Source organism: Lissotriton vulgaris, chromosome 1_1 (genome assembly GCF_964263255.1).
Source record: "Lissotriton vulgaris chromosome 1_1, aLisVul1.2, whole genome shotgun sequence".
Taxonomy (NCBI): Eukaryota; Metazoa; Chordata; class Amphibia; order Caudata; family Salamandridae; genus Lissotriton; species Lissotriton vulgaris.
This window is the reverse complement of record NC_141685.1, coordinates 16313229-16338160: the sequence shown is the minus strand read 5'-3', so window position 1 is coordinate 16338160 and position 24932 is coordinate 16313229. Positions and strand designations below refer to the sequence as shown.

At 46.7% G+C, this 24932-nt stretch overlaps 1 protein-coding gene across 1 annotated transcript in view; it reads right to left on the bottom strand.

Moving 5' to 3' along the window:
* LOC147736975 (uncharacterized) overlaps nucleotides 1-24932 on the bottom strand; it is a 260978-nt gene that overhangs the window by 134865 nt on the left and 101181 nt on the right. The window lies entirely within an intron of this gene.

Sequence of the window (24932 nt, the reverse complement as noted above, 5' to 3'; positions counted from 1 at the left end):
CTTTAATACCTTTACACTAAGGGCCTCATTACGATGAGAGTCGAAAAGCCTCCTAACTGCTTTTGGTGGCTATCTGGGCCTCATAGTGGTTTTAAAACCGACAGCTTCATTACAGTGGAGGTTGTCAGTTTGGAAACTGGCTGGCCTTTCCGGCTGGCTGCTGACAGGCTCAAGGAGCCCGTCTGCCAGTTGGAACCGGCATGTAATCGCTATGGATGGCATTTTACGCCGTCCGGATTAAGATGTCAGTTTCCCCAGGGTTTCCCTGCTGGGCTTTCTGACATGGAAACCCTGTCTGAAAGTGACTTTAGGGGCCCCTTCATCAAGCGGCCTCCGCCACGCAGTGCAGGGATGAACACATACTCCCTTTTCTGCATGTGAGCTTGTGCTGTGGCCAGTTCCCAACAGCAGCTCAAGATCCCATCCAGAAAAGGGAGCTTGCAATCGCACCATGTACGGTGGCACCAAAATTCAGCAGACAGGACAGCCGATTGGAGGTAGGTCATGCCCATATCCGCAACGGAGTCCATCCGACTTCGAAATAAGACCCTATGCCTTTGTTCACGCTACTTCTTTAAAGTGGTATCTTTAGTTTCACTCCACGTCTATACAATTATGTGAGTTGGTGATAAATCACCTCAGTAGACCTCTGGTAACCAAAGGCATTCAGCCTTACAATAAGAAAATCATGACGCTTCCTATGTTGCAGCCTCATGATCACAGAAAGCATTAATACATGTAATAGGCACCCTCCTCTGTATACATTTAAAATCAGAAGAAATAAGGACATCATTCATAGGAACTCATCCCTTTGTACATCTCCAAGTGTTTTAACCAGCGACCCTTGACCTTGTCAGGTAGGTCGCCCCCGCTGCAACTCCACCTGCGTTCTCGGAGTGCCCTTTGTGTGCCCTTTTGCTCCTCCTGTGCCCCGCTGCCCATTTTATTCTGTTCCCCGTGCTCTTGTGTGCCCTTTCCTGTGCCCCGCTGCCTGTTTTTTCTTCTGTACCCCTGTGCCCCCTGTTGTGCCTGATCGCCCCCCTCGCCGCTCCCGTTCCCACCGCTGCATCCCCTGCGGAACCGCCCCCCTCCGTGCCCATTCGCTGCCACCCGCCTCCCGCCTCCCAGCTGCTCCTCCCTCTCACCTCCCCACCTCCCCTTAAATGGTGGCTGCGCCGCTGGAGCGCCAAAGGCGCGCCTAAGGCAAGCCCGTCTGCGCCTGGACCGTGCCCAGCGCGGGAACCCCTGGCCCCCACACCAGCTATGAAGACTGCTTCCGATACGACGCCAGCACCCTCTTCGCCTGCCAGAACTGCAGCTTCTCCTGCATCGAAGAGGCAGAAACACCCGCCACGACAGAACACAACCAACTCTGATGCATCCTGATCAACACCCGCTCCGCACGCAGACACCCCATTGCTGCTGGGGCAAAATCACCAAAGTACAACTACAGACAAGCCTCGCACTCAACCCACCGACCAACCCCTTCAACCCCGATGATGGTGCACGCACCATTAGACAATGGATGGACGACTGCGCCAACACCTTGGCCCCGCTGAAAAAACAAACCCCCAAAGACACCAGCAATAGAGCCAACTGGTTCACCCCGGAACTCCTAGGGTCAAAGCGCACCTTCCGGAAGTTGGAGAACATATGGGACAGCACGAAGTCGCCGGGCAGCCGCGCAGCCCACAAAGATGTCATCCGCAACCACTACCATCTCATCAGGACCGCCAAGAGGACCTTCTTCAAACACCGCCTCGAGAACAACGCACACAACAGCAAGGAGCTCTTCAACATCATGAAGGAACTTTCCAACCCTAGCTCTAATGCCAACAACATCCCGCCGTCGCAAGCCTTGTGTGACTCCCTATTCACCTTCTTACACCACAAGATCGCCGACATCCAAAACAGCATCAACCCCCGGACGACCCTAACAGGCCCTAACACGCCGGACCCACCACACCCCACCGACCACGACCTCCTGACAACCTAGGCCAACGTGAGCATCGAAGACACAATCAAAGACAAATGGGCACAATCCATTCCGTCTCATCGTCTGACCTTTTTCCACACCACATCTTCAACAAAGTCGGCAGCTCCATCACACCACACCTGCGCAACATCATCAACTTCTCCTTCGAGACCACAACCTTCCCTGAGAGCTGGAAACATGCCGAGATCAACGCCCTACTAAAGAAACCCAAGGCGGACCCAAGCAAACTCAAAAAAACTTCCGGCCCATCTCCCTGCTTCCGTTCCCAGCTAAGGTCATGGAGAAGATAGTCAACATCCAGCTCACCCGTTACCTCGAAGACAACATCATCCTGGACCCCTCCCAGTCAGGATTCCGCAGCAACCACAGCACCGAGACAGCCCTCATCGCCTCCACAGACGACATCAGGATCCTACTGGACAATGGCGAGATGGCGGCCCTCATCCTTCTGGACCTCTCCGCCGCTTTCTACACCATCTGCCACCGCACACTACTCCAAGACGCAGGGATCCGAGACAAGGCCCTGGACTGGACCTCCTCCTTCCTCTCCGGCAAAACCCAGAGAGTCCGCCTCCCCCCGTTCAGATTCGAAGCCTCCGAGATCATCTGCGGTGTCCCGCAGGAATCCTCCCTCAGCCCGATGCTGTTCAACGTCTACATGGCACATCTCGCACACATCACTCGACATCACAACCTCAACATAATCTCGTACGCCAACGACACGCAACTGATCCTCTCCCTCACCAAGGACCCCCTCACCGCCAAATCCAACCTCCACCATGGAATGAAGACCGTTGCTGACTGGATGGAAGATAGCCGCCTTAAGCTGAACACAGACAAGACGGAGATCCTCATCCTCTGGTCCAACCCCTCAGCATGGGACGACTCCGGGTGGCACGCATCGCTGGTAAAACCCCCCGCACCTACCAACCACGCATGCAACCTGGGAGTCATCCTCGACTTGAAACTCACCATGACCACACAAGTCAACGCTGTCTCCTCCACCTGCTTCAACACCCTCCGTATGTTCCGCAAGATCTACAGATGGATCCCGACAGACACAAGGTAAACAGTCACCCAGGCCCAGCTCTTGGCTCAGCACTTCCAGCCTTGGATTTGCTTCGGCCGTCGCGCACCTCTGTTGGATTACATCGATCCTTGGATGGATGTTATACGGTCAAGGGGTCAATTGATAACCCAGTGTACACAAAGTTGTCTGGGAGACATATGGTTCTCACGACACCATGGTGATTTTTTCATTTGTGATTTCCTCCAACATATCATACTTTTTATGCTGTAGCCATTTAAACAGTGCTTGCAGTCTTTTTGCAGCACCTTGGATGATGCATTTCTAAACTCGGACCTTCCTTAGGATTGTAGAAGGACTACCACTTATCCTGAAGGTTTAATTAGGCATGCCCTTTCAATTTGAGCAAACCGGATGATGCACTTACAGCTCCAGACTCATTTTACAGTAGAGGACTCTTGTCGTAATCTCGATGGTGCTGTAGTGTAGTTCCTATTTTCCCTATAGGCCCTGCGTATTGGATTAACATAAACAGCAGTGTAGACGTAGGACTGAGGTCTTCTAGGTTTCTACTGACTATGTTAGACTTAATTTAGGTTTGCTCCAGCTAGCTCAGAGGTCACTGGAAACTTTCTTGACTGAATAGGAAGTGATCAGCTTCCCTGGCTCAGACAAGAAGGGATTCAGCTTCCGACAACCGCATAAACATGACAACTTTGCTCCCTCAGAATAAGAGTCAATCTCTAGAGTCGTGTGAAAACAATAGACAATTATTTCACTCAGTCAGACGTGCGTTCTTAGTTTCACCAGAGTGCAGAGAAGAGAGAGACGGGCGTTTTCAATAAAGGGTATGATTTATTGAACAGTCTTTCTTCTCATGTAAGAGAAATGGATTGCCACAATTGCAATACTTAATATAAAGTAAAGTTCATACAGTAAAAAGAGTATTATGAAATAATACTGTAAAAGCATTGATATGGTTTCTTAGCCATAAGATGGTTAAAATGAATAAAATATATACAATATATACATTCATATATACATTGGCTAACGACCTCAACTGGTGCTTCTAACTACGCCTACCCCGGTGTACCTGACCTAAGCCTAATACGTGGGAGGGAGTAAGTAAGTAGCAGTTTAACTTAAGTTGGTTTTGCCAAGAGTTTGATTCAAGAATTCTCTCTAAGGGTTTAGTCAGCACTGTACCTCTGGAGTAGAATTTAGGAAGTCTGGTATCTCCCTCTCAGGACCCGATATCCCAGTCACCCGCAAGGGTAGGCTGGAAACGCCGAAGCTGGACTTTCTCAGCGCGTCAAAAGAGGAGGGGCAGCGTCCGTGGGATTCTCGCATCTGCTGGGCTCTCTGCAAGGGGACAGCTGTTCTGCTCCAGTATTCACCACCGTGTGTTTGCTTAAGGCAACGTTGGTATATTTATACCTGAAAGTTGCCGAGTTTGACGTAAGTTTTGGACATAAGACGTCAATAAAGATGTCACTAAGACCTGGTCGGTCTTACAGTGCTCGCAGGAGTTCTATTACTAATCAAAACAAAGCAAGCGGGGCTTTCCCAGGTTGCTGGGGGTTTGGTGTGTCGAAAGAACTCTGTGTGCTCTCTAGGAATCTAAGGAGGTAGCTTCTGCTGTGTCATGGACTGCAGAGGCAAGTTACTGAAATATGGCTCTGATTATTATGCCATTATAGGGATATTTATTGATTATAGCCTTATAGGGGCATAAGGTCACAATATTGATCGGGTTCCTAGATAAAACACATCACCCACTCCACGGTTTTATGTCCATCAATTACTAAAAACTTAAGCAATAAAGATGCATGTGTATTCCAACCCACCCCAAAATACATTTTGCATTTGAAATGGTGTATATGAAAAACATGAAAATGATAATAGGTACTGTACGTTTTAAGTAGTATAGTGATTCAGAAAAATTGCGTATGTATATCAACTGAACGATTTGTGAAAAATGACACATGAAATGTCTCTCAATACAGAAAAGAAGGGCGAGACTATTTCAGCACATATAAATACAATTCATGTAAAATGTGCTAGAGGCTGAGGTAATATTTTGTCTCTAGATCTACTAAAAATAGAAGCTCTGTTCTTTATGAATAGTTCTACTTTAAGCAAAGTACGTGTGCCAGAAAAAAAGGTAAATATTTTGGAATTTTGGAAAAAATAATTTCATGATGAGCGGGGGAAAAAATAGTTCCAAACGTTTTTCAGTAGCTCTTGTTTATCAAAGCCGAAGGCCGAATTCAGAGTTCATGGGAACGCTGTGTGCCACATTGCTTTCCAAAAAGTTATTGTTTCTGTTCAGGGGAGAACTTCATTTCAGACAGACTCGCAAAAAATTGGTCTACATATTCAGGTGACAGTTCGACCAAGTTTGATAATGCTGTAACTTGGCAGTTGTGAGAATGATTGCTATCATTGATTTCAGGATCAGCAATGCTCACAGAGGGTCGTACCTGGGTGATGTTGCTTTCATTTCTTGCTTCACTGCCACCACCTAATCGTAGCGCAGGAGTCTCAACGAATGCCGTCATCAGGATTGGTAACCGCTGGGGACAACACGATGCATGAGCAGTTACTGGACTTAGCAAAGTATCGATATCCATTGGTACTACTGATTGTAGTGCAAGACAGGTGTCTAACACGCATTCCTCTCGGCATAGCATACATCGAAGCACAGGTAAGATGCAGGTCTGCCATATAGGTCTGAATGAAAGAAACCAGGTCATATTCAGATCTCTTAGTCCAAGGACTTTAGTTATGCGGTCCTGGTAGCGTATTGCTAGGATCGTTTCTTCCATCCTTGCCGGAGTCATGTCTGCGTTTTGGCTTGCCATATCGGACCAGAAGGGTCAAAAATAAAATCCCGGCTACGAGTCCCAAAAGTAGTGGTAGGCCGCCAAAGACCGAATGGACAAAATTGGGAAAGATGCCCAGGACTGCTTCGAAGGGTGTTAACAGTCGCAAAAAAATTGTCTTAAATACATACGAGATACCACTGGCATTCGACATATTTAGGATTTGGCTTAACATTTCTACGAAATGCACGGGGCAATTTGTTGATAAAAGTGTATGTATCTCTGCAGTTGTCCTTGCAACTTGGAGATCATACGTCTCTTTTGATGACGTGGTGGACACTGTTGTCTGTAAAAGCACAGACTTCATTCTGCTTAAAGTATCAATTCGTATAGAAGAGATATTCAACGGAGGCCAAATCGGAGCCACTGAGTCTCCAGGGCCATTTGGATACAATGCTTGCATACAGCAAGTGACCATGGAACTGACGCTTAAGAGATATGCTTTCCCTGGCACCAAGCCACAACAGCTGTGATCCGTTATTAGAACGTAATTCCCGTTAGAAAGTTGTCTAAAGAATGGCTCTATCTGTGTTGCAGGTGTGCCGTGCTGGTGGCATGAAAGGTTATTTGAAGTCCCCTCACAGGCCCCATGCAAGTTAATACCTTGGCACAAAGGTATACCGCTTAGTGATTGTTTACACTCATTACCACTAAGAAATAAATTTTTGTTATTGTCACTATAACATGTATGTGTATAAGGTAATTTCCATGATGACTTAATGTATCCTTTACCCAACCTTTCATACTGGCCTGCTGGTATATACTTTAGGCAATTTTTAAATTGGAAAGTTGTTATCGGAATTGTGATTATTCCGTGTATTATCCATTCAATGACAGGTCTTTCTGACAATGTCACCCCACGCAAGGGAGCAGACGAGGGCAAGACCATGGCCCTCATCATGCTCGACCTCAGTGCCGCGTTTGACACTGTAGCACACTCCATCTTGCTACAGTGTCTAAACAAAGCCAGAGTAACCAACAGGGCACTGGGATGGCTGAAAGCCTTTCTGATCGATAGGAGCTTCCAAGTCCAAAGAGGGACTTCCCTCTCAGACAGTGTGCGGCTTGAACAGGGGGTGCCTCAGGGCTCGGCCCTGAGTCCCACCCTGTTTAATCTATACATGGCTCCCCTGGCAGAGGTGGTGCAATCGTTCGGCGTGGAGCTTGTCTCTTACGCCGACGATACGCAACTTTTAATATCTTTGACGCAAGCCCCATCCACGGAAGCCGTTAACTTTAACAACTGTATGAGCAGGCTGGCATCCTGGATGACAGAGCACTGTCTAAAACTGAACGGAACCAAAACAGAGGTCATCATTATTGGAGGCAATGAGACCAATTGGACTAAAGAATGGTGGCCCACCTGTCTGGGTCCTTTGCCCCCTCCCAGTCGGGAGGCGAAGAATTTAGGAGTCTGGGTTGATAATAAGCTATCTTTTGATAGCCATATAAAGAGAACTGTAGGCAAGTGCTTCGGAGTGATGAAGACTCTCAACCGTACCCTTGACTTGCTGCCTCTCAACTCCAGACGGACTATGACGCAGGCACTAATAACTTCCCGGATTGATTACGGGAATGTTTTACTCTTAGGCACTTCAGAGAAAAATATAAAGAAATTACAGGTCCTACAAAATTCGGCAGCACGCCTAGTATTAAGACTGCCCCGCAGAGCCCCTTCACGACCCTCTCTGGCAACTCTCCATTGGCTGCCTATCAAGAAGAGGATCATTTTCAAAGCTCTGCTATGGTGTCACAAGATCCTCCATAACAAGGCACCTGCCTATATGTCGGATCTGGCTTCGCCATATGAACCCAACAGAACCCTTAGATCCAAAGGTACAGGTCTGCTCAGACTTGCCTGTCCTAAAAAGGCCAGAATGGGAGGCAGATCCTTCCGCACAATGGCAGCGAAGCACTGGAACCTTCTGCCCATGGACACCAGGTTAGAGGTGAATGAGACCGCTTTTAGGAAGAAATTGAAAACGTGCCTCTTTAATCCGTGATAGGTTCTCTATTTCCACATAACTCACTCGGTACACGCCGGGAGGCGTCACCAGGCGCTTTATAAGCTCCTTTAAACTAAACTAAACTAAACTAAATGTCAATGGTAATCTCTCAAGTTTTTCAATGCTCGGGATTGTATAGTCTGCTCCTTTCTGTGCCAAACTGATTTGTTTATCGGTAAGGTTAAAGATAGAAAACAATGACGTTGTATTGATTAAACGCCATGGCACATAGCCTGAACGCAGGTTTTGCAACGTCCAGCCTAGCTGTACAATAGAACGTAATTGGGACTGGCCATGTTGTAACATTAGCAAGTCCTGGTCTATTATATCGATAGCAGATGATACAATACTGTCCAGTGAATATATTCTGGAGGACAGAGTCATTAACCCATTGTCCACAACAGAAAGTGATTTTTCCAAATTAATACGATCAATTTCTCGTATTTTCTCTGCTGTCTCAATTTGAGTCACTTTCCATGCCTCGTAAGCAGCGTATATACTGGCCGGTATGAAACGTGTTTGACGCTGTTTGCGTGGTCCCATTATGAAATTGCGCAAGTCAGCACCATCTTTAAGTAAAGATAAGTGTTGCTTAATTTGTGCCAGTGTGGATGTTTGTAGCCATTCAAGGCATAGTTTCCCTACACTGTATGGTGTTACTATCCCTGGATGTTGTCTCTGGGAGTATCTAGGGTCTGGTCTGGTCAATTTTAACCCCTGTATTTTGTTCAGGAATCTGTCTTGACAGTTATTTGTGCCTGTAGGCCCGATTAACCACTTCTTCTAATCAGGATGTGTTCTGTTTTCATGTAAAATTGTGGATACGTCCACCTCAATATCTGTGGTTGCATTATCAGGTATTGGCTTTGGAATAGACGGTATGTTAAGGTCTTTAATCTTGGCTAGGCCAAGACAGGTCGTTTGTTGAATTGTGTCATTCAAGAACATTATTTGTTCTGGGATCATGCAGGCTCAAAATAATGGTTCTAGGCCTTGTACCTGCCAATCTTTTGTACCCCAGATGGTTTTTGTTTCAATGTTGTTTTTCCAGAAATCAAAACCAAATGTAATCATTTTTTCATAAAATGCTTCTGAATATATCAATTTAGTATTTGTCAGCATGGTTTTTGTCCCTGTCTTATCTAATAGTTGATAATAAAATGTTTCTGCATCACTTGTGTTAAACCCTGAGAAGTATTGGAATTTCTCATAAAATGTTTTTGAACTGCTTTTAGGTGGAGTAGCACAATGGTCCCATTGGTTATATTTAAAAACATTTCTAGGTTGAGCAGATTTATGCAAATAGTGGTCTGCATAATGGGTAAAACAGTACATCTGTTCATAATTCGATGAACCTTGCAAATAATCATGTTCTGTAAATTTTGCTGACAAAACTAAATCCGACAGCATATTATTTATGCTTTCAAAGTCCCAATCATCAGAGAATGTACTTGGTTTTACAAAGTCACTTAATGAAACCTTAAACTGATGAGGATATTTCAAGAGTTCGACCGGTCCATATATTTCGTAATCTGTTTTGTCCCAAACTACCCCGCCGGGTATTGGAATGGCTGTGACATTCACTGATGATAGTTCTCTTTTCTCGATGTGAGATGACTTGTGAGGCTTCAGAACTAAGTTGATGTTCTGACTTGCTGTGTCCATTGTACTGTAATAAATTTTCCTAAAATTAAAACTAAAATTAGGTATAGTAGGAGTATAAGTACCTCTGATACAATCCAATGTTCAATCAATGGTGCATTTAGATATGCTTCTTTGAGTTGATGAAAGAGTTCTGTTTCTTTTTCTTTAAAAGTTTTTGTTTCTGGCGTCACTTCAGGGTCGCTTTGATCTTCAGAAAAGTTATCGAAATTGATGAAGTAGCCAGATGCAGTTCTGTCAATTGTTGGAATTGTTTTCTCAATTTGCCTTTCATTAGCACATTCTGATGCCACATCATTGTAGACTGGTGTTTCATGCGAACTGTTTCAATTTGGGTTTCAAGAGGCACAAGTTCCATGGCATTTCTGCATAGTCCTTTTTTATTCACTGCAGGTTTATCAAATGTGATTAGTCTTTCAGTTTGAACCTCTTGGATAGTAGCAAATTTGGGTATTCTGTTATTTCTTGGGAGTCCACTGGGCCTACTATTTGTTATAGGCCACATAATTGTGGTTTTACCAGGTCGATGGATACAACTCGGTTCTCCTTTTTACCAGCAAGGGGCGGTAGTACTGCTGATCTTGTTCCGTTGATTGCTAAGACAGGTACTGCTTTTCTGTAAGAAGGCCCAAATTCCTTCTTCACCGCTATTTTCTCTCTGACCAGATCCCTAATCTTTGGAATCCAGACAGGTCTTGCTGGGACAGGTGGTGTGTCTTCAGTGGTTGTTGGCTGTTGCTTTAACTTTATGTTGCTCAGGGCTTTTCTTGTTTCATTTAAATCCTGTAAAACAGCCAAACGATCTTTGATGTCAAAGCATTTTTTTCTTATCTTCTACCACTGAAGCATGACTATCTAAGTCCTGAACATACATTCTAGTTCCGAACAATAGTTCGTACGTGCTGAAACCTTTTAGAGAATTTCTTGGCAAGTTGTTAAGACTACGTTGGACACTTGTTAAATGCTGGACCCACCCATCACCCGAACCCAATACCTTTGCCGTTATAGATTGCTTTATGTCTCTGTTTTTTCTTTCCACAACCCCGTTTCCCTCAGGATGGAAGGGACAAGAGAACCGCAACCCAATGCCCATGCTGGTCATGGCCTCCTTATAAGCTCGAGAGCTAAAAGCAGGACCCTGGTCAGAATGAAGCATGGCAATTGCGTATGTGCCGATAAAGACTCACAAATCTTTTATAACAGTTCTGGCGTCAGCCGAGTGCTGGGGCCACATCCATATGAATCTCGTACAGGAGTCCACTGCGACCATGATATATTTATAGTTGCCGTCCCTTTGTAAGGGACCACAGTGGTCCAGGTAAACACATGCTAATGGTTTATCTGAGATGAGAAGGGGTGTCTGCGCTGGTCGTTTCACAGTTGATACTTTCATTTTTTGGCATATTTCGCATTCCAGCACATATTTCTTAGTTTGTATTCTCATGCGCGGCTACCAATATCTCTGTTTTAATAATGATATTGTGGCGGAAACACCAGCGTGTGCAGAAGCAAGCCCTTCGTGTGCAGCTGTAATTAGTCCTAACCTGTGTTCCATGTTTGGAATTAATCTATCCCCCACTCCAGGGATTCGAGCAAAAGGAACATTATTCGTATCTGTTAAATATGAGTACTTTTCTGGAAAGCCTTTTGGGAGTGTTTTTCTATCATCTTTTACTGACGCACTGACAGCTTGTAGAATATCGCTGTCTATTTTTGTATGTGACCGAGTAATCGCAGCTACAGAAGCCGTTTGCACAGCTGCCTTCGGGGCTTCATCAGCCAATGAATTCCCTGCAACGTGAACGCCATCACGTTGATGACTCAGAGTGTGTATCACGTGAGTCTTTTGTAGTTCCTTCTGTAAAAGAACTACTTGTTCCCAAAGCATTTTATGCTTGATTGTGCCACCTTTTGCATCTTTGAACCCGTTTTCAACCCAATTCTGCAAGTATTCATTATAAGATTGAATGCAATAATATGAATCGCACACTATAAGTGTGGGGAATTCGCGATCGGTATTTTCAAGCGCCATCTTAAATGCTAGTAGTTCAGCTCGCTGAGCTGTGCAATCTTCTAGAGATTGCGTTTTAGTGACCAGTGGACTAAATTTTCCTTTGTGCCAACGACCTTTAACAATCGCGCACGCAGCACTGTAAACTTGTTTACCCCCAACAGCGGGTTGTGCTGATCCGTCTGTATATATGATACATCCATATTGTTCTATAGGCAGGATTTCAGTTGGCAGAGGATACTCATATTCATACTGTAAAAATTCCTGTGTCTTTAGATTAGGATCAAATTCATATACTACGTCTGTTGCAGCAAGAGAATTGGATCCATCTTGGATGCAGAGCTTTAGCATTTGGAATGTTCGCTTTAGTTACCGCTTCTAAAGCAGGTATTGGTGTAACGATTATTATTTGTTTACCTTGTGCTAGGGCCCTTTCTTTTGCTACGGCAGCCTGAACCGCAGTTAGAATTTTTTACGTTGCACTGAATTTTATTTCAGCTTTTGTATACAAATGTGATTTGTAAGCTATTGGTACAGTTTCTCCCTCATTAGAGGTCAGGTACCTGAATCCGCATCTTCCTGGGATGACCCGGATTACAAGGTTGCGTGCATTGTCACGTGTTTCTAGTTTTGTTTTAGCTAACTTGTCTGTTTACAGTGATCTCAAAATTTCTGTGTGTTTTTGAGTCCAGTTGATTGGTTTAAAATCAGGTTTTATTAATTCGTAGGGAGGTTTAACCCTCTCTGCATAGTTTAGAATGTAAGTTCTTCCGAAATTCAGGAAGCCCAGAATCGATTGTAAGTTCTTCAGCGTTTTCGGTGCTTGGAGTACAGCGCACTTCTCTAAGAAGTTGTCTGCTAGGCTTTTGCCTTCACTTGATAATTCGTATCCTAAAAATAGGAAAGTTAGACGGGCAATTCGTGACTTTTTAAAGTTGAATTTGTAACCCTCTGCTGCGAACCCAAGTATTATGGTGTTCACTCTTTTCAAGTGAGTATCCAAGTCGTCGTCTGTGAGATAGATGTCATCGACATAAGATAATGCCTAATCATCATACATTTGTAGTAACTCTGTTACTCTGGCTGAGAATAGTCCTGGGCTGTTCTTGAATCCCTGTGGGAGCCTACAGAAATTTTTCTGTGACCCCATTATTGAGAAAGCGGTCAAGTACCTGCTTTCTGGTGCAATATTTTGACAAAAGAACCCATTAGATATGTCTAATGTTGTTTTGTATTTTTTGCGAACTATGTTATTCATTAGTGCCGCACTGTGCGAATTTTGTACCGCAAATGTTTTGCAACATGAGTTAAGGTGTCTGTAGTCCAAGACTATACGATACGAATCGTCTGGTTTGGAGACAGGAAACAAAGGATTGTTCATTTGAGAGGTGCATGTTTCAATCACCCCTTGGTATTCAAGTTGATCTAAAATCTCCCTGACCTGTTTTTTAGCTTCTTGCTTAATTGGGTACTGCCTTTGTGCAGTTGGTTGACATTTTAACTGGATTTTGTGAGGAGGAGAGTCCTCATCCCATCCTACATGATTCTTATATAGTGCAGGTGCTTGGGCTACTGCCCATTTCCTTGCATATATATATTTAGTGTGAATTGGAATATGATTTGAGAAGGCAGGCATAATCATTTCTTCGCCATGAGGGCACTCCCTGACAAACTCTGGGGGCCAATCTTTCTCGGCTAACAGGATGTCATAGCCTTTTGAGAGGTTATCCCAAAACAGACCCCTTATTTTCCTAGTCTTATTGCCCTCTATACGCAGTGTTATTTTGTATATCTTATGAGGTTTGCTAACTCTGGTATCTGCCCCCGCGGCCGTAGTGGCCACGGGGGGCCACTACGGCCCCCCGCGGCGGGATGCCTGGCTTTCACCTTGGGGATGCCCAGTACGGGTTATCTCACAGGAAAAAGCCAGGACGGGTTCCCAATGCAAGCGCCGAGATGCCCTAGGGTAAGTCGAGCGCTATATAAGAACACGCACATACATACACATACAATGTATTCATTCGTGTCCACTGTCTCCAGATGATTCATCAGGATCTTGCGAGCTATGCTGATTTCTGCTGCGCTGTCTAGCATTGTCTGTGCCCACTCTCCGTTTTTCAGCTGTGTCCTCAGTATTCTCGGCATGTTCGATTACTCTAATACTGGCTACCTTCTTTCTTGGAAATTGAATGTTTTTACTTTGAGCAGGTTCCTTGTCTTTGGACTTGGTGTGCTCTTCCCTTGGTTCTGACCGTCCTCTTCTTTCCGATTTCTGCGAAAAAGATCGAGAGGGACGTGTATCATTACTTTGATATCTATCAGGCTTTTTCAAGTTATCCCTATTTCTAAGGTTATATCTTTTCTCAGAGGGCTCCCTCTGGGGAGACTGGTGTTCTCGGTTCGGAGTTCTTTCCCTCCGCCGGGGAGACCTTCCTCTGGACTGGAAAACTTTTTCTTTGGGAGTGGATTGTTTATTTCCATCCCAGCTCTTTTTAGGAGTGTTTAGATTATTTTTAATAAATAATTTTTCAGGATTTTCAAGTAGTTGGGGTTTTACTGGTTTCCCACCCAAACTATCTCTACCTAATTCTTCATAGCATTTTTCTATGATTCTGGCAAGCTCAATTGGTTGATCTGTTATATCTGTTTCTTTCAATTTCTGGCGAATCGCCACAGATGCTGCTTCTCCTTTTATGTTGGATAATAATATAGCCAAGACCTGCTTGAAGTCTTTCAGTAATTATCATATCAAGAGTTAAAGCAGGTTCTGGACCATATTCATTCTGAATTTGTTTTAGCACATCTGGTATTACTGCCATGGACGGAACACCATGTGTTTTTGTGTAAATGGAAGCAAAGACTGTGCCCCAAGTGTCACAGTCCTCCACATGTGGTGCGACCCCCATTGGAAGGCAGATAGTCAGAATTCTGTGTTTCCCAATAGGGGTAGTATTCGGGAATACTGCCTCTATTTGAGTTATTTTCTGTGCTAGCCAAAATGGAATTTGTTCCCGTTTTGCGGGTGTTTTTCCAAGACATGATTGTATGTTCTGTGGTGTGATTTTATTTGTGTTCCCCTGATGAGGGGTCAGCTGTGGAATATTGACAGCTGTTTGGACTGTTGCAGTTCGCATTACATATTGGACTAAATGTCTGTGAATTTTAATCAGTAATTTTAGCTGTGCTAAAAGTTCTTCGCGTGACATTTTATCAATGTCTGGATGTGGTGTGTAGCTGGCTAAAACCGGCCACGTTGCTCCTGGTCTACCTAGTGGACCGAGCCTGGTAATGTGATCATTATGTTTTAGGGCGCCTTTAAACCAGAGCAGGTGCTCTTGGTATTTTAATGGGATTTCAATCTCCTCAAAAGGAGCGTATTCTTCCGGTGGTTCCTCTATTTTGTAATAGTGGAACTCATGTGTTGTAGCATTTGCCACTGGAAAGTTTATCCATGAATAGAATACCTCTGTCTGCCGATACTCGTGTGCCTCTATCACGAAAATGACTGTACCACCTCGCGATGACAGTCCGTTTTCTATAAGTTTTAAAGTTATAGTTTTTCTTATGTTGACCGGAATGAGGATAGCATTCTGGTCATTCTGTAGGAGACTCGTGTCATCCTCCATTAGTTGGGCTGCTTATCTAGCTGCTTCCCTTTCGTCTTCACTATCTGGCATTTTACTGTCAGAAAGGTTTTTTGTGTTGCAGATCAGGTTTCAAGGAGACAAAAGAGTAGGTGCACAATATTTTGGAACACTGTATCCTTCAACGTTGACTAAACCAGAAACTCTACATAGGAATCTCTTCCTACTAAGTTTCGGCGGATTTTAACCTTTCACCCACTCCAGACGTCTATTGGAGTATTTACGAGAGAAAGGGTCTGTGTGAAAAAGCACAACTGAGTTACTCTAACGTCTTGCGTAAGCTTTATCGCCTTACCAAACGTTGGGCGCCATGTAGTGTAGTTCGTATTTTCCCTATAGGCCCTGCGCATTGGAATAACAGACAGCAGTGTAGATGTAGGACTGAGGTCTTCTAGGTCTCTACTGACTATGTTAGACTTAATTTAGGTTTGCGCCAGCTAGCTCAGAGGTCACTGGAAACTTTCTTGACTGAATAGGAAGTGATCAGCTTCCCTGGCTCAGACAAGAAAGGATTCAGCTTCCGACAACCGCATAAACATGACAACTTTGCTCCTTCAGAATAAGAGTCAATCTCTAGAGTTGTGTGAAAACAATAGACAATTATTTCACTCAGTTAGACGTGCGTTCTTAGTTTCACCAGAGTGCAGAGAAGAGAGAGACGGGCGTTTTCAATAAAGGGTATGATTTATTGAACAGTCTTTCTTCTCATGCAAGAGAAATGGATAGCCACAATTGCAATACTTAATATAAAGTAAAGTACGTACAGTAAAAAGAGTATTATGAAATAATACTGTAAAAGCATTGATATGGTTTCTTAGCCATAAGATGGTTAAAATGAATAAAATATATACAATATATACATTCATATATACATTGGCTAACGACCTCAACTGGTGCTTCTAACTACGCCTTCCCCGGTGTACCTGACCTAAGCCTAATACGTGGGAGGGATTAAGTAAGTAGCAGTTTAAGTTAAGTTGCATTTGCCAAGAGTTTGATTCAAGAATTCTCTCTAAGGGTTTAGTCAGCACTGTACCTCTGGAATAGAATGTAGGAGGTCTGGTATCTCCCTCTCAGGACCCGATATCCCAGTCACCCGCAAGGGTAGGCTGGAAACGCCGGAGCTGGATTTTCTCAGCAGGAGAAAAGACAGCGTCTTTCTCAGCGCGTCAAAAGAGGAGGGGCAGCGTCCGTGGTCTTCTCGCATCTGCTGGCCTCTCTGCAAGGGGACAGCTGTTCTGCTCCAGTATTCACCACCGTGTGTTTGCTTAAGGCAACGTTGGTATATTTATACCTGAAAGGTGCCGAGTTTGACGTAAGTTTTGGACATAAGACGTCAATAAAGATGTCACTAAGAACTGGTTGGTGTTACAGTGCTAGCAGGAGTTCTATTACTAATCAAAACAAAGCAAGGGGGGCTTTCCCAGGTTGCTGGGGGTTTGGTGTGTCGAAAGAACTCGGTGTGTTCTCTAGGAATCTAAGGAAGTAGCTTCTGCTGTGTCATGGAATGCAGAGGCAAGTTACTGAAATATGGCTCTGATTATTATCCCATTATAGGGATATTTATTGATTATAGCCGTATAGGGGCATAAGGTCACAATATTGATCGGGTTCCTAGATAAAACACATCAGTGCCTCCTGGAAAAACACTCCGTCCAGATGATGACCCTTTTCTAATTATTTTATTAATAATGGGTCAAAAGTCCCAAAAATTCTAGATGTGGACTGTTTTTAGAATTGTTTGTGGATTTTCAACATTTGTATTACGTGTGTTGTTGAAAACATCTCATTATCTCTTTCAGTCACATGTATATATGGTCTGGTGCACTTTAGGCTCACTTTATTCACTTGCACTGCGGCATCACTTGATGGGAGCATCTATTGTATCAATTTAAGTTGAACTTGAGTCATTTTTGAACAGTTTCTCTGCATGAAAATAAAATGCACATAACCTGTAAGGGTGATTACTCTCGTGCGATTGTGTCAGAAATGTACTTATTGTGTCTCTCCGGTGCACCATCACCAATGACATTCTCTTATTGAATTTCACTCTCTCACTGTGTCTATCCTACTCCTGAGGCACAGCCGGGAGCACCTTAACAAGAAAGTTGCGATTTATTTTTTACAATTTGTGTGTTCTGAATTGTTTTTAAAATCCCACCTCCCTCCCTTGACTGTACTACGACTGGGGCATAACTCCTACCTTTCCACCGCCGCGCAGCAGCGCTAAACGCTGCAGCGGGATCGCCCAGTTCTTCGCCACCATCAGCGAGTGAGCCGGTCTTGTGGCCACGCCCCCTCCGCTGTGCACTTCACGTATGCGCAGCGGACGGGCGCAGCGGGCGCGCCTAAGGCAAGCCCGTCTGGGCCCAGCCGGACCCAGGCCCAGGGACTCTGCCCGTTTCACCTAATGACCGTTTGGTATACACAAGTGACATGCTCCGGGCTCTCCACCCGGAAAAAAATCAGGAGTGTCGCTACATCTACGCAGAAGGTAAACCCTATATCAACTGTGAACGCTGTAACCCAGTCGCTCTAACCACTGGCAATCCTGGACAACAGATGGGCCTTCTTAACTGTCGGTCCCTCCCTAAGCATGGTAACGAAACTAACTTGCTGATACAGGACCAAGGTTTGGACGTGCTGTTTCTTACAGAAACCTGGCTCTCTGTTTGGTCAGATTCTGATATTGTCAACCCCCTCCCCCCAGGATACCTCATTCAAACTCTTCATAGACCTCGGGGTAGAGGAGGGGGCCTTGCAATAATCCACAGAGAACACCTTGCCTGTAGAACCAGTAATGCCAACATTGAAGACTGTGAAAGCTGCCACTTCGCTCTTAAAACATCCCCGGTACACTCCCTCTCAGGGCGGTTGATCTACCGTCCTCCGGGAACACCAGGGAAATTCCTTAATGCTCTTGTTGACACTGTGTCACAGTTAGCTACCTCCTCCCCCAACTTCCTCCTCGTGGGCGACCTCAATCTCCACCTTTCAGACCCTACAGATCTAACAGCGTCTGATCTCCTTCTTGACCTTATGTCATTTAACATTCGGCTAGTCAATACAGAACCTACCCACGACAAGGGACACCTTCTAGATCCTGTCCTTACCAACATCACGGACATCACCACTGGCCCCCCCCTTCCACTCCCCTGGACAGACCACTTCTTAATCCCCATCTCCTGGTATTTCTTTGTATCACCCACCCAACACCCCAAAACCCGGGTTACTGACCGGCGCTGGCACAAACTTATACCAGGCGAATGGACCAACATTCTTATGAATTCTATCCCTGCCTTTTCCACAGATCTAGTCAAAGCCGATAAACAGTTCAACTCGTGGCTTACATCCTCATTGGACAAACTCCTCCCCAAAACTACCACCCTCAAGCATACCAAAAGAGTGAGCCCTGCCTCTTGGTACACTCCGGAGCTCAATCTTTTACGAAAGGAATGTAAAAGAACAGAGCGCTCCTGGAGGAAGGATAAGTCAACTGTAAAGAAGGATGCCTACCATACCTCATTACAAAATTACAAGACCGCTCTTCGCAAGACAAAAAGTATATTCTTCCAAGAAAGAATAGAAAACTCCTCCTGCTCCAGCAAGGAATCTTTTATTATTTTAAAAGAACTTCTTAAGGTCCCAGACTCCGGACTTAGAACCCCACCAGACCCCAAAGCAGATGATGAAAAATGCCGTAAACTGGCCAACTTCTTCGAGGAGAAGATCCAGAAAATCCTTGCCTCGATTCCATCCACCAATTTAAGCGAGGAAAAAGAAACCAACCCTACTCCCACTTCTCCCCGTCTAATTTCCTGGGGATCAGTGACTGTCTAAGAGGTCGAAAGCACGCTAGATACCATCAAAAGCGGATCCCCCAGGGACCCCGCTCCGCTACGTATCCTTAAGAAAGTAGCACCTACCATCGTCCCCCCTTACCCATCTCATTAATGCCTCACTGCAACAGGGAGTCGTCCCCTCCAGCTGGAAGGCTGCGGTCGACAAGGCGCTATTGAAAAAATCCTCCCTGGACCCATCGGACTTGGCCAACTAGAGGCCAATCTCCCTTCCTCCCGGAACCAGTAAGATTGCTGAAAAGCTTGTGAATAAAAAACTCTCACAATATTTGGAAATCAACAATCTGCTTAAAAGCTCGCAGACTGGATTCCGTCCAGGGCAGGGCACCGACATCGCCCTTCTCGCAGCGGTGGAGGAGGCCAGAGCACTTCTGGACGCGGGGGGGGGGGATCAGTGGCAGTGATCCTCCTGGACCTCAGTGCGGCCTTCGACACCGTTAACCACCAGCTCCTTATTCAACGACTCAGGAATATCGGTGTGGAGGGAACCGCGCTGACCTGGCTCACTTCTTTTCTGGGCCAACGTTCTTTTCAGATCTGGGAGAATGACACCCGTTCCCCCGAAACACCCCTCCAATGCGGCGTGCCTCAGGGTTCTTCCCTGAGCCCGACATTATTCAATGTCTACATGTCCCCATTGGAGGAGGTTGTCAACCCGTTTGGAGTGAGTATCGTCAGCTACGCTGATGACACTCAATTAGTGGTGTCCCTATCTCACCCAAGTCAAGAACCAGCTGACTTATACAACTGTCTGACGCAAATACAAGGATGGATGAACTGCTCATCTTTGAAACTTAACGGTTCAAAGACAGACATTCTCCTCCTTGGTCAGATGGGGCTGTCCCTTTCACAGAACATCTGGCCCCCCTGCCTGGGTGCGCCTCCAGACCCGAAGTCCGAGATTAAAAGCCTGGGTTTTTGGCTCGAAAAAGATCTGTCTTTCACGACACAAGCCAAAAAATAGCCGGCACGTGCTTTGGACTCCTCAAGTCGATCAGGAAGATTCTGCCTCTACTTCCTCCCACCTCCCAAAAACTGTTAATCCAAGGCCTTATTTTATCAAGGTTGGATTACAGTAACACCGTCTACCTAGGCGCCTCGGAGGCAACCTTGAATAAATTACAAAGGATCCAGAATTCCGCTGCCCGGATCCTCACCAATACCCCTGCCAGAGCTTCGGCCAAACCAGCCTTGAAGCTTCTCCACTGGCTCCCAGTGAGAGAGCGAGTGAAGTTCAAGGCCCTATGTCTGGCTCACAGACTTCTACAAGACAAAGGCCCCCCTATTTTAAGAAAATTTATCAGACCATACAAAGCCCCAAGATCCTTACGATCCGATCAGGAATATCTTATCACCATCCCTAGAGTCAAGAAGGCGCGCATGGGTGGAAGGCGCTTCTCTGTCCATACTGCCCGCCTTTGGAACTCGTTACCCCGCGACCTTAGAACAGAACAGAACCAGACTATCTCCGATTCAGGAAGCGGTTGAAAACTCACCTCTTTCCCTAATTTGACTCCCCCACCTTGCCCCTCTGATCCGCATGTATGGATCTTAGCGCTGGGATACTCACGGGTGACTACGCGCTTTATAAAATTTATTAATAATAATAATAATATACCCCCTGGTAACGTCTTCTCATACCTTGTTTAATGTGTGCCCTACGTGTATACTTGTGTGCGTGCGTATTGAGCCCATATGTGGATGTGGTGTCTCATCCGCTTGAGAGAGCACATGTGCCACACCACATGTCCTGAGTTTGCATATGTGAGAGTGTGCTCTATTGTACAGCCTGGTTAATGCGTGTGCCATGTGCGTAGGCGCAGACTACTGTAGTCTGTGACCACTGCCTCTACTCTGCATTAGCACACATGCCCTGTTTGCCCATGTGAGTATGTACGCAATGCTCAGCTCCAAGTGGTACCTTAAATGCAGCAGGTAAGCACCTGTGCCCTGTGTGTTGATTTGTGAGTGGGTACACTGCTTTAGTGTGTGAGTATGCACTTGTTTCTTAAGAGGAGTCAATAAGCACTAATTCGTCTAGTGAGGACAAACACCTTGTACGAGCCTCTGTGAGTGCGTGGTCTCTGCTGTGATTGGTAAGCAGTGCTGTGTCTAGGGCGGCTATACTCATTGTGTGTGCCTACGTGCGGGCGTGGTCACTGCTGTGATGGGTAAGCAGTGCTGTGTCTAGTGCGGCTATAAGCCTTGTGTGTGCCTCCGGGAGTGTGTGGACACTGCTGTGATGGGTAAGCAGTGCTGTGTCTAGTGCGACCATACACCTTGTACGAGCCTACGTGAGGGCGTGGACACTGCTGTGATGGGTAAGCAGTGCTGTGTCTAGTGCGGCTATACACCTTGTACGAGCCTACGTGAGGGCGTGGACACTGCTGTGATGGGTAAGCAGTGCTGTGTCTAGTGCGGCTATACACCTTGTACAAGCCTCTGTGAGTGCGTGGTCTCTGCTGTGATTGGTAAGCAGTGCTGTGTCTAGTGCGGCTATATGCCTTGTGTGTGCCTACGTGAGTGTGTGAACACTGCTGTGATGGGTAAGCAGTGCTGTGTCTAGTGAGGACATATGCCTTGTGTGTGCCTACGTGCGAGCGTGGTCACTGCTGTGATGGGTAAGCAGTGCTGTGTCTAGTGCGGCTATATGCCTTGTGTGTGCCTACGTGAGTGTGTGAACACTGCTGTGATGGGTAAGCAGTGCTGTGTCTAGTGAGGACATATGCCTTGTGTGTGCCTCCGTGAGTGTGTGGACACTGCTGTGATGGGTAAGCAGTGCTGTGTCCAGTAAGGCTATACACCTTGTATGAGCCTACGTGAGTGAGTGGTCACTGCTGTGATTGGTAAGCAGTGCTGTGTCTAGTGCTGCTATACGCCTTGTGTGTGCCTACATGAGGGCGTGGTCACTGCTGTGATGGGTAAGCAGTGCCGTGTCTAGTGTGGCTATACGCCTTGTGTGTGCCTCCGGGATGGTGTGGACACTGCTGTGATGGGTAAGCAGTGCTGTGTCCAGTAAGGCTATACACCTTGTATGAGCCTTCGTGAGGGTGTGCACACTGCTGTGATGGGTGAGCAGTGCTGTGTCTAGTGAGACTACACAACTTTGTGTGTGCCTCCATGAGTGTGTGGACACTGCTGTGATGGGTAAGCAGTGCTGTGTCTAGTGCGGCCATACACCTTGTACGAGCCTACGTGAGGGCGTGGACACTGCTGTGATGGGTAAGCAGTGCTGTGTCTAGTGCGCCCATACACCTTGTACGAGCCTACGTGAGGGCGTGGACACTGCTGTGATGGGTAAGCAGTGCTGTGTCTAGTGCGGCTATACACCTTGTACGAGCCTACGTGAGGGGGTGGACACTGCTGTGATGGGTAAGCAGTGCTGTGACTAGTGAGGACATACGCCTTGTGTGTGCCTCCGTGAGTGTGTGGACACTGCTGCGATGGGTAAGCAGTACTGTGTCTAGTGAGGACATACGCCTTGTGTGTGCCTCCGTGAGTGTGTGGACACTGCTGCGATGGGTAAGCAGTGCTGTGTCTAGTTAGGCTATACACCTTATACGAGCCTACGTGAGGGCGTGGACACTGCTGTGATGGGTAAGCAGTGCTATGTCTAGGGAGGATATACACCTTGGACGAGCCTACGTGACTGAGTGGTCACTGCTGTGATGGGTAAGCAGTGCTGTGTCTAGTGAGGCTATACACCTGTACGAGCCTACGTGAGGGCGTGGACACTGCTGCGATGGATAAGCAGTGCTGTGTCTAGTGAGGCTATACATCTTGTACAAGCCTACGTGAGGGCGTGGTCACTGCTGTGATGGGTAAGCAGTGCTGTGTCTAGTGCGGCTATACACCTTGTACGAGCCTACGTGAGGGCGTGGTCACTGCTGTGATGGGTAAGCAGTGCTGTGTCTAGTGCGGCTATACTCCTTGTACGAGCCTACGTGACGGCGTGGACACTGCTGTGATGGGTAAGCAGTGCTGCGTCTAGTGCGGCTATACACCTTGTACGAGCCTACGTGAGGGCGTGGTCACTGCTGTGATGGGTAAGCAGTGCTGTGTCTAGTGCGGCTATACTCCTTGTACGAGCCTACGTGACGGCGTGGACACTGCTGTGATGGGTAAGCAGTGCTGTGTCTAGTGCGGCTATACACCTTGTACGAGCCTACGTAAGGGTGTGGACACTGCTGTGATGGGTAAGCAGTGCTGTGTCTAGTGAGGACATATGCCTTGTGTGTGCCTCCGTGAGTGTGTGGACACTGCTGCGATGGGTAAGCAGTGCTGTGTCTAGTGAGGCTATACACCTTGTATGAGCCTATGTGAGGGCGTGGACACTGCTGTGATGGGTAAGCAGTGCTGTGTCTAGTGAGGCTGCGGCAGACCCGAGAGCAGAGGACGGCCCGGGACCAGGGTTCGATTCCCGACGCGGCAGGTTTCTGGACCAGGGTCAGCGGACTCGATAATTCTCTCGCCTCGGTGCCCACTCTGATCAGCGATCACACTCGGCAACTCTGGGCATTAGCTTGCCTCATCTTCACTAACGGCCCCACCAGACCGCCGGGGATGCCTGGTCTCACCCTGGAGATACCCATTAAGGGACCATCTCTCAGGGAAGCCAGGAAGGGTTTCGCAGCGGTCGAAGCGCCTTGGGACCCTCCGGGTATGTAGTGCGCTATATAAATGCCTATACATTTACATTTACATTTACTGTGTCTAGTGAGGACATACGCCTTGTGTGTGCCTCCGTGAGTGTGTGGACCCTGCTGCGATGGGTAAGCAGTGCTGTTTCTAGTGAGGCTATACACCTGTACGAGCCTACGTGAGGGCGTGGACACTGCTGTGATGGGTAAGCAGTGCTGTGTCTAGTGAGGCTATACGCCTGTATGAGCCTATGTGAGTGCGTGGACACGGCTCCGATGGGTAAGCAGTGCTGTGTCTAGTGAGGCTATACACCTGTATGAGCCTATGTGAGTGAGTGGACACTGCTGCGATGGGTAAGCAGTGCTGTGTCTAGTTGGCTATACACCTGTACAAGCCTACGTGAGTGAGTGGTCACTGCTGTGATGGGTAAGCAGTGCTGTGTCTAGTGAGGACATATGCCTTGTGTGTGCCTCCGTGAGTGTGTGGACACTGCTGTGATGGGTAAGCAGTGCTGTGTCCAGTAAGGCTATACACCTTGTATGAGCCTACGTGAGTGAATCGTCACTGCTGTGATTGGTAAGCAGTGTTGTGTCTAGTGCGGCTATACGCCTTGTGTGTGCCTCCGGGAGTGTGTGGACACTGCTGTGATGGGTAAGCAGTGCTGTGTCTAGTGCGGCCATACACCTTGTACGAGCCTACGTGAGGGCGTGGACACTGCTGTGATGGGTAAGCAGTGCTGTGTCTTGTGCGGCCATACACCTTGTACGAGCCTACGTGAGGGCGTGGACACTGCTGTGATGGGTAAGCATTGCTATGTCTAGTGAGGCTATACACCTTGTACGAACCTACGCAGGGGGTGGTCACTGCTGCGATGGGTAAGCAGTGCTGTGTCTAGTGCGGCTATACGCCTTGTGTGTACCTCCGTGAGTGTGTGGACACTGATGTGATGGGTAAGCAGTGCTGTGTCTAGTGCGGCTATACACCTTGTACGAGCCTAGGTGAGGGTGTGGACGCTGCTGTGATGGGTAAGCAGTGCTGTGACTAGTGAGGACATACGCCTTGTGTGTGCCTCCGTGAGTGTGTGGACACTGCTGCGATGGGTAAGCAGTGCTGTGTCTAGTGAGGACATACGCCTTGTGTGTGCCTCCGTGAGTGTGTGGACACTGCTGCGATGGGTAAGCAGTGCTGTGTCTAGTGGGC